Raw genomic sequence first — 12,434 nt, forward strand, 5'->3', positions numbered from 1 at the left:
TGATCTCTATTTGCAGAAGAAGATGTTGATGTTCATAAGAAGAGCCCCATTGTCTGTGAGTCTGGTTTAATAAGAAAGCCTGGTACCTTTTGGATCAGCTGACACATCTAGCAGCACTTTCTTACCGCCAAATGAATATCTTTCTCTGTCTTTTGTTGCATAATTGAAACTGCATCACCATAACAACCAGACAGAAGTTGATATGTTATATCTCACAGGTCGGTAGCCCAGAATAGAGTTATTTGGTAAGTGACTCACGTTTTAAAGCGTCAAGTTTGTTGAATATCCCCAAATAAACCGCTCGCATAGTAACAGAGATGCAATAATTAATTCCCCTTCTGTACAATACACCATGATTTATGTACAAATCCAAATACACGATTTATGTCAGTAAATATTGAACGTACACAGAGGAGCACTGAAGAAATGAGCACACACTGTACAATGGAGACATCTTTCGGTTTTCTTTGAAGTAGTTTGAATTAAAGTGAACTTCTTCCCACATGACAAGACAAAATAACCCACAGTCGTCACTACGGTTGCACAGCTTCCAGGAAACATAGAAAGTCGGTGTTACAAAATACAACACGCTACGCTGATAATTTTGATCACTATCATAAAGATAGAAGAGATCAGGTGAAAGAAAAGTGAGGCAAAGTGCACTCATTCAACAGTTGTTTTTTTTATAACTTGTCTTTCCCTGCAGGAAAAGAACATTATGCACTAGACTTTGTAAAAAAACGTAGAAGAACAAGCAATGGGTGGAAAAGCTGGAAGATGTGGCATTGATTACAGTTTCATACCAGCTTTTTTTTTGTCTCATATTTCAGCCAGACTGAAAGGACTGGTATTGATCTGAATTGAAAGCAGTCTTGACAATTCTCGTGATGAGCGGCATCTCTGTTTCAGACCTGTTTCATCTCAGTCATTACAGTATTGGGCTTGCGTGTGGCGGTGCAAATTATCGTGTCTGTGCGGCAGAGGAAGAGGAGAGAGTGTGCACGGCACGCAACGTGGTTTTGATCTCTGGAGTCTTTTGGGGTTTTTTGTTGGGTTTTTTTTTTTCATTCTATTTTATGGCAGTCAAGTTATTTATGTGTGTATTATGATATTTATTTGTGCTCTACCATGTCTAACTGAGTCACACAGAGACAGTTTATCCAACATAAACAAGAAGCCCATATGCTGCACAAACTTTAAAAGAGACAAGAGATCAAGTGAAGAAAAAAAAAAACACTACTGTATATCAAACATAAGTTTACACATTCCACATGTATTCTTTGCTGAAAGACAATCAAAAAGTCAAAGCGCTCACTAAACGTTGACTGTTATGCAAAGCTGTAAATCCCCTCGATGAGGACAACTTAGAAACACAAGTCCACAAACAAAACATTATCCCATCAGAGCACAAGCGACGTGTCGCGGTCATGTGTTTTACTGGCATGGCTGTTTCACTAAGCTTTGAGTGTATGCGTTGCTTGGAGACGAGCATGCGTGTGGAATGTGTGACGTCCGCACTCTCGCTCAGGGGCGTGGTCATCAGCGAAGGACTTTGCCTCTCTCTCTCTCTCACACACGGCCCGAGGCTTTTGGGGAAGAAGGGGAAGTTGTAAAATGTCTAATAGCCCCTCTCAGAAGCTTGTGTTGCTGTACCCCTGTGGAGATAGGTGTTGTGTGGGGTGTGTGCGGGAAGGGGTGGGTGTTAATCGTTATTGACAGGTGCCGATCAGACCTTGCACAGACTCATGAAAACTCCTAATAACAATCCAAAGCTGCAACTGGATCCCGATGCAGTTTTACCTTCAACTTAGATATTGATATCAGAATTTATTCTGCTAATCTTGAAATGAAACAAAGATGTCCTGCCACTTTCTGCTTCAATTACCGCCATTCATTTCAGAGTTCTTCCGAAAAATATTCTATTTGAAATATTATCACTGCTGCAGACATACCTACATTACTCTACTTTAATTGTTAAATGGTTCACAAAAATAAATAATACACTGCTCTAGAAAATGCACATTACTAAATATACATGTCTTCATCGTTCTACTAACAACAATCAAATTATGACACTAAATAATATCTGTGGGCCTAATTTGACCAGTCAGCATTTGTTTTTCATGTTTGTTTTATAGTGATATAATGTTAAATGTCAATGTATTTTATTTAATTCACCAATAAAAGCAGTACATGTTTGTGACATAGGTTTTTAAATATTTTACCAAATCACTGTATACAGTACATTGCACTTTAATATGCCCAAATAAAATCCAAAGTAATCTGTAAATATGACAACTGTGCTCTCTAAAATCTGGCATTTGTATAAGAACATCACGAGCAAAATCTCTTCCTGAAATAAAACAAGTTTGCCACAAATCTGATATAGGAAACATGTTGCTCTACTCTTGTGAAACCAGAATTAAACTTGTTGCAATGTATTCAAAACGCTATGTGTTGTTTAAATATAGCACCGCACATTGCCCTAAATACACCATCCCCACCGTGGTGGCAGCATCATGCTGCGGGGACGCTTCTTCACAGGCACAGAGAAACTGGTCTGAGTTGAGAAAATATACAGATGTCGCTAAATACAGATATACAAACATTTTTTAGAGCCTGCAAAGGTTTCCCATCCAACTTGACATTGACCTCAAACATAAAGTGGAATAATTTAGATTTAAGCACATCTGTATTAAATTGGCCCAGTCAAACCCAGTCAAAATTTTTGCAAGTCACTGTTATTAATATCAACTTCTGCAGAGCGGCACAATGAATCAAACTAAAATCATCATTGCCATTTCAATGTGATAAGTTTCGCACTCACAAAGCATTGCTTGGATGCAATATCTACAGGACCGTAACATTTTAAAAAGTCATGCTTTCAAACTTTGCAGGCAAGTTGACCAACTGGATGACGTTTCAGTTTTTGATGCTCGCAACTGATATAGATCTTAATGTTTGAGATGCTAGTGGGAGGATTGTGATAACGTGGAAAGATTGTTGTGACTGTGATGACGGGGGAAAAAATTTGATTTACGTCAGTCCTTGTTCGATAATTTCAATGTTCATCAATAATATACAGATTTTTCTAAACATTGCGCAATCCTTTCTGTTTGGCTCATTTGTCTCACTTTTAAATGCGTTTAAACTTGTTCAATAATGACAAACTCATAAAACAATAAAAATCAAACAATGATAAAAAGGTATCCAAGCTACAACTTTCTCTCAACTTTCATCCAACACCACAAACACGGCAGCGGATCCATCTGTGTTTCTGTCCCATGCACATTTATCCCTGCGCTCTTCCTGTCCGCTGTTGACTCAAACAGCCTCTGCTCGTTTATTAGCAGCAGTGCGCCAATTAATTCCCAGCCCCCTTTCCTGTGTTCCAGCAGCAGCCTGGGCCGTACACAGAACAACTGGAGAGGAGAGGCACGAGAAGGAAAGGGAGGGTGCCTTCTCTGACGTCACGAGTGCATGAGTGAAGAGAGGTAGGAATTCCCTCCACATGAACCGCCCACTCGGTTACTCTGCACACCCTGTCTGGCTCCCAGACACACTCGCGTTCACACACACTCCTGTCTGCGCAGCAAGAGGAGGAACGGGTCGACAAGAAGACAAAAAGAGTGACAGGCGCGAGACTTGTGAAGTTCGACTTTACAGGGTGACGTTGGAGACAAATGAACTTGGGGCAGAGAGCAGGGATAAAAAACTGTTATTTCAGGTGGGTGCAGCATCATGTCTGCCTCTTCTTTGAGGATTTCTTCTGTGTTTTTTTGTTTTGGTTTTGTTTTTTTTTACTGTTTTATGACTTTATAACTCTGGAAAGACTATAATTTTGGCTTTTTTTCCCCTCTTGAACCTCTGGTCTTTGACAGGGACACACTTTACAGAAGCTTCTGCAGCCTGTTGATCGGGACAAAGCGTGTGTAAAGTCTTCCTGCTGTTTGAATGTACTGTGATATTAGCACTGGAATATTGCCCTGTTTGCCTCTATGAAGCGGCTCCATTACAAAGGTCAGATGTAAATACTTCCTTTGAATAGGATGGCTGACTTTCCGCATGGCTGCCTGTGTTTGCAGTTGATTTAAGAGTCCACTACCCATCTGAGTGATTGACTGCTTAATTGTTTAGCTTCTACCCGTTTGTTTGTCCGCCTTCCCTTTCCGTCTGCCTTTATCTGCCTGTTTTTATGTCAAGTCCGTGTACGCTCTCTCGGCTGAGTTTTTTACTGGCAGTGCAGAGTGCGAACAGAGGTCATAAAAAGTTCTCAAAAAGCAGCAGACGGGGCGTCATGGCAGTGCCGAAGCAGGGCCGGAGCTGCCTCAAACATTCCTCTCATTGTTCAGAGGGCCCGTAAGTGTGTGAGCTCCAAAACCTCCATGAAAGGAAGGGAATCCAGCCACTACTGTAGCTGACAAGGTTTCATTCAGCTGCACTTCAGGGCTGTCTGTCTCTGTTTTCCTGTCCGCCGTCCTGTCTGGTTCCCCTCTTGGGGGCAGTGACATAAACTAAATTGGGTTGCGGACAATACGAAAAAGAGCTGAAGGAAGTTCACATGAGGCTGACGCAGCAAGGACAGATGAGATAAGTGTGAGGATAAAGCGCATTTAGTAAGATCTGTTAGTCTGTTTTTCATGTGCCTGATTGTGGCTTGCGATAACAGGGAAGAGGCTGGAGGAGTTCTAAGTAAAAGGCTAAATGAATGGCTGAATGTTTGGATGGAAGGTCAGAGCAATAATGGAGGAGAAGGTGAAGATCCAGTCAAGCTTTGGTGGGGTTGTTGGGTGGGTGAGTGGGTGTGCCGGCGGCAAGTATGGCTGGGCCCTGGCTCAGGAAACACTGGCGTAGTGGAATAAAAGCGTATGTGTGCCATTTCTGCGGCCATTCGTGCATGTGCGGTTCAGTGGCAGCAGGGCAGCTGTGCACTAAGTACAGGGCTGGTGGTGGTGAGGGTGTTTGGCTATGAACCAGGCTGAGGATAGGGTTACAAGCACAGGGCTACAGGGAGTGGACCATGAGCTTGGGCTGGGTTCTTCACTCAAAAACAACAACATTTTAAAGCTTTTCTTGAACAACCCCCCCACCCCCCAAAAAAACGACTAATGTCCCACATGTGGTACATTCTTCCACTGAGTCCAGGCCAGGCGGTGATTGTTTGTCTTTGATTCCTGAAAACTGCAAAAGATCAGGCCCGCTGTGGAGCCAGATCCCTTGTTCGAATGTCGCTGAATGTCACGGCCTTTGAAGTAATTACACCCTGACACGCAACATGAAACAAAATCAGAACCTCGGCCACATGCATGGCCAAGACATGCTCTGTCTGATGATTGAGCTAGGGTGTGGTGCTGAGTAAGGTGTGTAAGTACAAAGATCCAGGGATGTGCCTTGCAGTTTCCAAGCGCTTTTGCTGCAAATGTTTTGTTGTTAAAATATCTTAAAATATCTTGAGCGGAGGCCTCGCTTCAGGGTCTACTGTCAAACTGGGGGATGTAAAGACTCATTTTGGTAATTCAGTTGGCATGTTTTTTTTTGGCTTTTGTCATTCTGAACAGGTTGAGCACGTAAAAGCAGCAGTTATAAAATGCAAACATTGTATACTTGCTCTTTAGAAAAGGAGTTCTGGCGTTAAGTTCTCAACTCAAGCCCTGATTTGAATCTTTATTCAAAACGTATAGCGGAGGGCCGATCATTTTGACCCTTCACCAATACATACTTTTGTAGATTTTGTTTTTGAAGGTATAAAATAAAGCCACCCACTGCATGTAGCCAGGAATAATTAGTATTGGCAACCCCTCCTTTTCATACCAATGTGCAATTTATACTCCCGTGTCAGGAATTGTTGTCTTAAGACTCCAGTAAACTGGGTCTACCAACAACAGGCCATTTATAGCTTTTTAGATACAAACAAAAGTCCTAATTTGTCATTTTTCACATGAGACATTGACAAGAATAATTATCAGAGCAAAATAAATGGAAATAGAATGCAATAAAGTAAGTTTTCCAAAAAATAATATACCAGGAAATTAAATTATATGGAAAATTTGAGCACTTCAATGATTATGTATTTCTGAAAGTCTTAAAATACTTAATTGCACAGAAAAAAGATAAAATGATACATAATCGTTTGAGAAGTTTATTATGATGGTTTGTTTAAGAATAGAAGGTAGGAATGTAAAGAGATAAAACTGCAACAAAGTGGGGTAGCAGTGATCGACCTGGGTGAATTTCCCAAATGGAGGCAAGGATAATTTGTGCGTTGAAATGGCTTATGTTCCCAGTTTTCAAGTAGATCTTGCTATTAAGCGAGAACTGTTTTACATTTTACGGTGAAAGCCAAGTCAGATTTGTATGCATTTGCACTTTTACTCGTTTATGAGACTGTGAAATCCCAGTTCAAGCACATACGATGTTTGCCCAGCAGCCCCATTGACATAACCCTGTTTGTTTGCTGATAGTGAGCATATTGTGCTCGAAGAGGTAGATTTGGCCTGCGAGCCATAGAAGGGAGGGTTGATATGTGTTGAAACAACAAGAGGTCGAGATCCAGCTGTCTCAACAGAGGCTTTTCCACTTAACCATGCGGCCTTGTGTAAACGGCAATGTCAAATCTGGACTTGCGATGAAGGGAACACGGCCAACGGCCACGTCCGCACTTGGACCTCCATATATCCTGTGTATAGAGAGCAGAACACACACATAATGTAAACTACACACCCTAAACTGTAGAAGAATCTATAAACAAGGCAATAGTTCATGAAAACTGCAAAAACACCTTTGACTTTACTAGAGTGCATCTGTTGGAAATCATCTCTCGGTGATGCAGGTTTTCCAGCTCGACACCTACATCAAGATGCAACACGTTGACACATTTATGCAACCCACGTGCCAGCGCCGTATGATTATTTCTAACCACAATAAACCTCCAATTACAAAGAGGCAGAAGAACAGTTTCGCAGTGGGAAAAAAGAAGTGAGCTCTGTTGAGATTCTCCAAGCCAGTGCTTGAGGTGATGTGTTGGACAGCGCTTGTCAACCCAATAACGCCGTCATTACAGGGGGAAAGGGAAGGAATGAGCTCATAGACATTAATGGCTGCGGGTTTGATGGGGGGAGCAAAAAGAGAGGGGGGAAAAAACCGATGGAAAAGATGAAAAGGCAGAGAAAATAACAGCGCGAGTCGAGCGACTGCTAGATGAAAGGAGGGAGGGATGGCAGGGTTTTAGGTTGATCGTGGAGAGGAGTTAAAGGGGAGTTAGCATGCAGCCTTTGAAGGGTGCTGGGACCTGAGGTGACCTTGGTTGTTTTTTTTTATTGTGACCAGGTGGAGCTACTTTGGCACGGGATGGAAAGTATGTGAAATGTCCAGAGCGACAAATCCAATTAAATTTTTTAAATCGAATACAACCGATGATTCTTCCTTAGTCATACTCAGGCCTTCTGCGTTTCTATTGCAAAACTAAAAGAAAAATAATAAACCATTATAAGGTATTGCAAAAAAAAAAAAAATCCGAAGAAAATCAGTGTTTTGAGCTAAGGTGACTTAATTTTATGCGTAAATTTGACTGCAAACTGGAAAACAAAGGAACATTACCCTTGCAGTACTGGAAAGCATCGGCCTGTAGATTATATTTTAGAGGAAGTTGTGTACTATTCTCTTTGAAACTGTTACAGATCAGTGATGATGATTGCAGAGGTCAAAGCTTCCCGTGTTTTTGGAACAGTGCTCCAGCAGAGCGGCTGCTTGAAACTTATTTAGAGTCTGGAGTTCCCCAAACGCGTCCCAATGACTCACAGCTTGCAGACGGTGGATTATTAATGCGGCTAAAATAAAAATACCTTCAAGAAGACGGCAAATTAGGGAACTCGGGATGTGACACAGGTATTCTTGAGACGGGTGCATTTTTTTAAAAGGACTATCACAAAACAGCTATCATGACATTCTTTTAGAAACTTGTGTTTTGGTAACATGAAAGCAGAGAAAACTCAACTTGTGTCCTAGTTTTCCACACAAGGACTTCAGATAAAGAGGATGAACAGAAAAAGGGAAGATGTCTTCATAGGGCGTGTCACTTCCTTGTTAACGAACTCTCCATTCTGTCATTGATAAGTTATTTTTGTAAGAGATCAAGGGAACCTGACGAGAGCATCGTATGAATGCATAGCACGTACGAATTGTCCAGTCTTCTAACCTCATATTTCACCGAGACGTTTAAAAGAGAGGACTTGCGTGAGAGGGTGACAGGGGAGACAATGCATCAAGGGTATAAATGACACAGGAGTTCTATTTTGGTGTTTATTATTCATATGTTTGCATGCTCTGATGAGCTCCTTTTCGACTCACCTAGACGTCTCTGCTGGCCAGGGGAATTCCTGGCAGAGTGATTTTTGAGACTACAGGACTGAATCACATTGCCAGGGATTTCCAATGGCTGACACGAAGAAAAGCAGCACCCTTCTCTCGAACTCATCCCCCCTCTCCACACACACACACACACGCACGCACACACCCACAGACACAGACACTTAAAATTACTACCTCGTTCATGGACACACCCATGCTTTTCATTTGCATGCTCGCACACAAACACACCCGTCACTGGCAAATGCTGGTTTTCAAGCCTCGCTGTGTGGCTGCAGGGCTTAACTCACATGTGAACAGTGAGTCTCTGCCATGTTCACAGTGGTTAAGTTCTGCCGCCACAGGGCTGCAGCCTGCAGGTGGGAGAGTAAAGGTCAGGGAGGGGAAACAAGTGCTACAAATGAGCATCACACTTCTAACAACACCACTGGATTGGATACAGAATGCCGACAACATAATAAGCAACTAGTAGAAACAAATGACTTAGTTGAGTGAATCTTGGTGGATTGTAGTAACCATTTGTGCATTTAGTTCTTAGTGACTATTGTCTCTAAAAAAAAAAAGAGCCAACTCAAGGTTGTGCAGTTCCTTGAGCTGATTTTTTATTTGCAGGTGCACCATGGCAAACTTGTTCAATTTTGCTTTCTTCATGCAATGATTTACAGATAAACGACTGAGCAAACATCCAAATCAATTGGCTATAAGAGAAAATGTGTTTTGCTTTGCAGTGTCTGTAACTAATCTATTAAAATCTATTAGAAAAATCTATTTTAAAAATCTATTAGAGAAATAAAATTTGCAGTTTATTTCTCTAAACTGTATTTTTTATATATACATTTAATTTCAGCTTCATAAAGCTTTCCTGGGTTCATAAAATAAGCGGAGTTCTGAAATTATATATATTTTATAACATTAACATAAAGAGGCTGCTACCACTTTTTTTAAACATCCTATAAAATGTAGCACGTGATGGTAGGCACCAAAGTGCATTTCAAAAACACACAAAATATAAAATAACACACACCAAATCAGACACTTACAGCTCAGTCTAAAATTATTCATGTCCCTGGCAGATTTAGGGTTAAGGTAATCACTTCAGTATTTACATTTTATCATCATGTTTCTTTTGATCTGAAGAAATTTTGGAGGAGCCTCAAAGTCCTGACTTGAATCTGATTGAGTATCTGATGATGGCTGTGCTGGCTTCCAACCTCAAAGAACTTAATCTCATTATCAGAGACATCTAACTTGTTCATCAATAATTAAAACCACATTCAACTCACAGGTTTCCTTTTATGGAACAGCTTCCCAGAAACATGTCGATCCAACGTATTACGACTTAAGATAAAAAAAAAAAAGTTGTAGTGAAAGAGGATTCTCATTGCGTTTCCTCAGAGGTCACTGTGTCTTCTGTTTAGCTCATTGTGCCTCATTTATTTGTTTTACGTAGCTCTGATTTGTGTGGCTGTCGTCTCGGCCAGGTCTTCGTCGTAAAAAGAGATTCCTGATCTCAAAGGAACTTTCTGGTTGAGTGAAGGTACTGTGATCAGCAGAGGAACCAAATTTCAGAAGCAACATTACGACTATTACATCTGTTAATGAAGTGTCATGGTGCGCGTTTGTTTCCACAGCTCAGAGATCAGCAGCAGAAAAATAATAATAATAGGATCTAAATTGGGAGTCTGCTAACATAACCTGTAAGTTATGAAAGTGATTTTTAATTACATGTTGGTGAAAACAAAGTCAGGTGAGAACATGACTTTAAAAACAAGGCAATTTTCCTAATTGGAGTAATATAATTGGTGCAAAACAATGATACATTTCTTAAGTTTTTGGAAGAATTTACACACATTTCACTAAGCAAAGTCACTTAGCATATTAGGAGTTAATACAAAAGTGAAGATTTTCAGTTATGAAGTGAATTTTAAAGAGTTTTAAAGCAGAAAATATCATACCTGAAGTGTACTGATGTTTGAGTCTTCATATAGCAGTAAACACACAAAATAGTTGTTCATGACGCTAAACGCTACCCCAAGAAGGGTCAAGACCAGACTGGACTTTTACCAATAACGACAAAATAAAATAAATAAAAAAACATTGTTGCAGTTCATGCAAATACTATTTTATGAACTTTTTCATTTACGTCACATCTGCATTGGATGTTTTTTTTTTTACAGGAGAACCGAAAGTCAGGGGCGGTGCGCCTCCAGTGGTCTTCCTGTGTGAAACACATAGTGAGAACGGAACATGTAAAGTGTTTCCAGTCAGAGTAAATATCTGATACAAGAAGATCCCGAACAGTGCAAAGCCTCTTATCTCGATTTACATTTTTTTGGAAATAACCAAGATATAAAATGCAATCATCACAACCAATTAAAGATTCTTAAAATAGTGTGCCAGTAAACCGATATGCAGTTGTTGTTTTTTTTTTAATTGTCCTAAAGTGTTAGATGTTTGCTTTTGGTCTTAGAACCTCTCTGACCATATTATCTAGATTAATATGAAATAAAGAAAAGAAGAGAATACCACGGTTAAGATGCTAACAGCTTATAATGCTCCAAGTTCCAACTTAGTCAAAATTTCTTAATTATACTTTTGACCTATTTTCAAAATGTTTTCACTCTATTTGTGTAAAAGAATTCAAACTTATTTGACTTAAAATATAAGAAAATCCTCAAAATGTCTGTTAATTTGATTAGTATTTCCTCATCTTTTATTAAAAGAAAACTGTATATAAATATTTGCAAGAAAGACAAAATTTTACCTTTTATATATTTATATTTCAAATGTCTTCTCTGAGAGTATAGCTGGAAAAATGACAAGTTCCTTTTGTGTGTGTGCGTGCGTGCGTGTGCGTGTGTGGGGGTGTGTGCGTGTGTGTGTGCACAAACTTGGCGAATAAAGCTAATTCTAAATCTGATTTCTTTAAAAATATTATGATGTCAAAGAAATGGTTTTCTCAGATTGACTCTTTAACTTTCCGAACTCAGTCTCACACCTCGTTATTTCAAAATCAACCCCATGTGTTCAAGGCTGACAGTAAGTGTTTGATGGAGTACATGTGTTCACAGATGACTCACTGTACAGTATTGTCAGAAGCTGACATATCATAAGGGAGACGGAAAATCAGTGAAGAAAAAGAGTTGACAATCTATAAATTTCCAGTAAAAAGCTGTAATCTGTTGAATTTGCTGAAACTGAGCAGCATCGGAGCGTCTGTGTCTGCTAAATGTCAGCTGTCTCATTAAGACTAAATCTGTTGCCGCCCCTGTAGGGAGAGCTGAGTGTCACCTTATGTCATAATTTCTGTCGCTGGGCTGACCGAGTTGCTTTGGGCAAGTGTTGTGTTTCTTTGACGTTCGCTTTGTGTTCACATTTTCCCTTCGCTTCCACCTGTTAGTTTTTTTTTTTGGTTGTTTTTTTTTTTTTTCAAAAGAGCATCACTGCCTGTTGGTCTGATGCTTCTGTGATTGTGTCTGTCTGTGTGTGTGAAAAATTACCTCCGTCGTCGCCTCTCCTCACCCCCCGCTGGGTCGGTCTCCTGTGCCTGCTGTGCTGATAATCAGTGTGTGACGTCGGCTGGCTCAGTTCAGCAGGAACAGGGGACTGTTCTCATTTCCACACACACACACTTAAACATAAACAGAATCACACATAAACATGATCTTCTCATCACGTGGAAACACACTTCTGTTGCTTTAAATTCTATTTAGTGACTATTAACTGTTTTCTGTAAATCTGTGTCTATTTTGTGTATTTCTGCTGTGTAATGACTGTAAATAAATGATCAGAAGTGCAAAATGTTTAATTGCGTTTTTTTTCTTTTCTGTATTGAATAAATGTTCCTTCATAAATATCAAAATTTAAATATTAAAATTTCATTTACTTGAGTTATCACTGTGTGTGTCTTCTCTTTTTGTTATTCTCTCACTCACTTTGTGATAAATCTAACCAATGCATTATTCACCCTTTCCCTCCATCATGTCTCTGACTTCTTTTTTGAGGTCAACCAGAGGAAATCAAATCATGCTGCAGACACCTGACAGTCTGTGGTTAAAAGCTGCACCTGT

The 12,434-nt window shown here is 40.1% G+C and overlaps 1 long non-coding RNA gene across 1 annotated transcript; it reads left to right on the forward strand.

Moving 5' to 3' along the window:
• Nucleotides 1-3,186: 3,186 nt before the first annotated feature.
• On the forward strand, nt 3,187-12,256 carry LOC103469306 (uncharacterized). Its single transcript, XR_014088607.1, has 2 exons — nt 3,187-3,494; nt 3,594-12,256. It is a non-coding gene; the product is annotated as an uncharacterized LOC103469306 (long non-coding RNA).
• The last annotated feature ends 178 nt before the right edge of the window (nt 12,257-12,434 follow it).

Source organism: Poecilia reticulata, chromosome 8 (genome assembly GCF_904066995.2).
Source record: "Poecilia reticulata chromosome 8, P_reticulata-male-v2, whole genome shotgun sequence".
Lineage (NCBI taxonomy): Eukaryota > Metazoa > Chordata > Actinopteri > Cyprinodontiformes > Poeciliidae > Poecilia > Poecilia reticulata.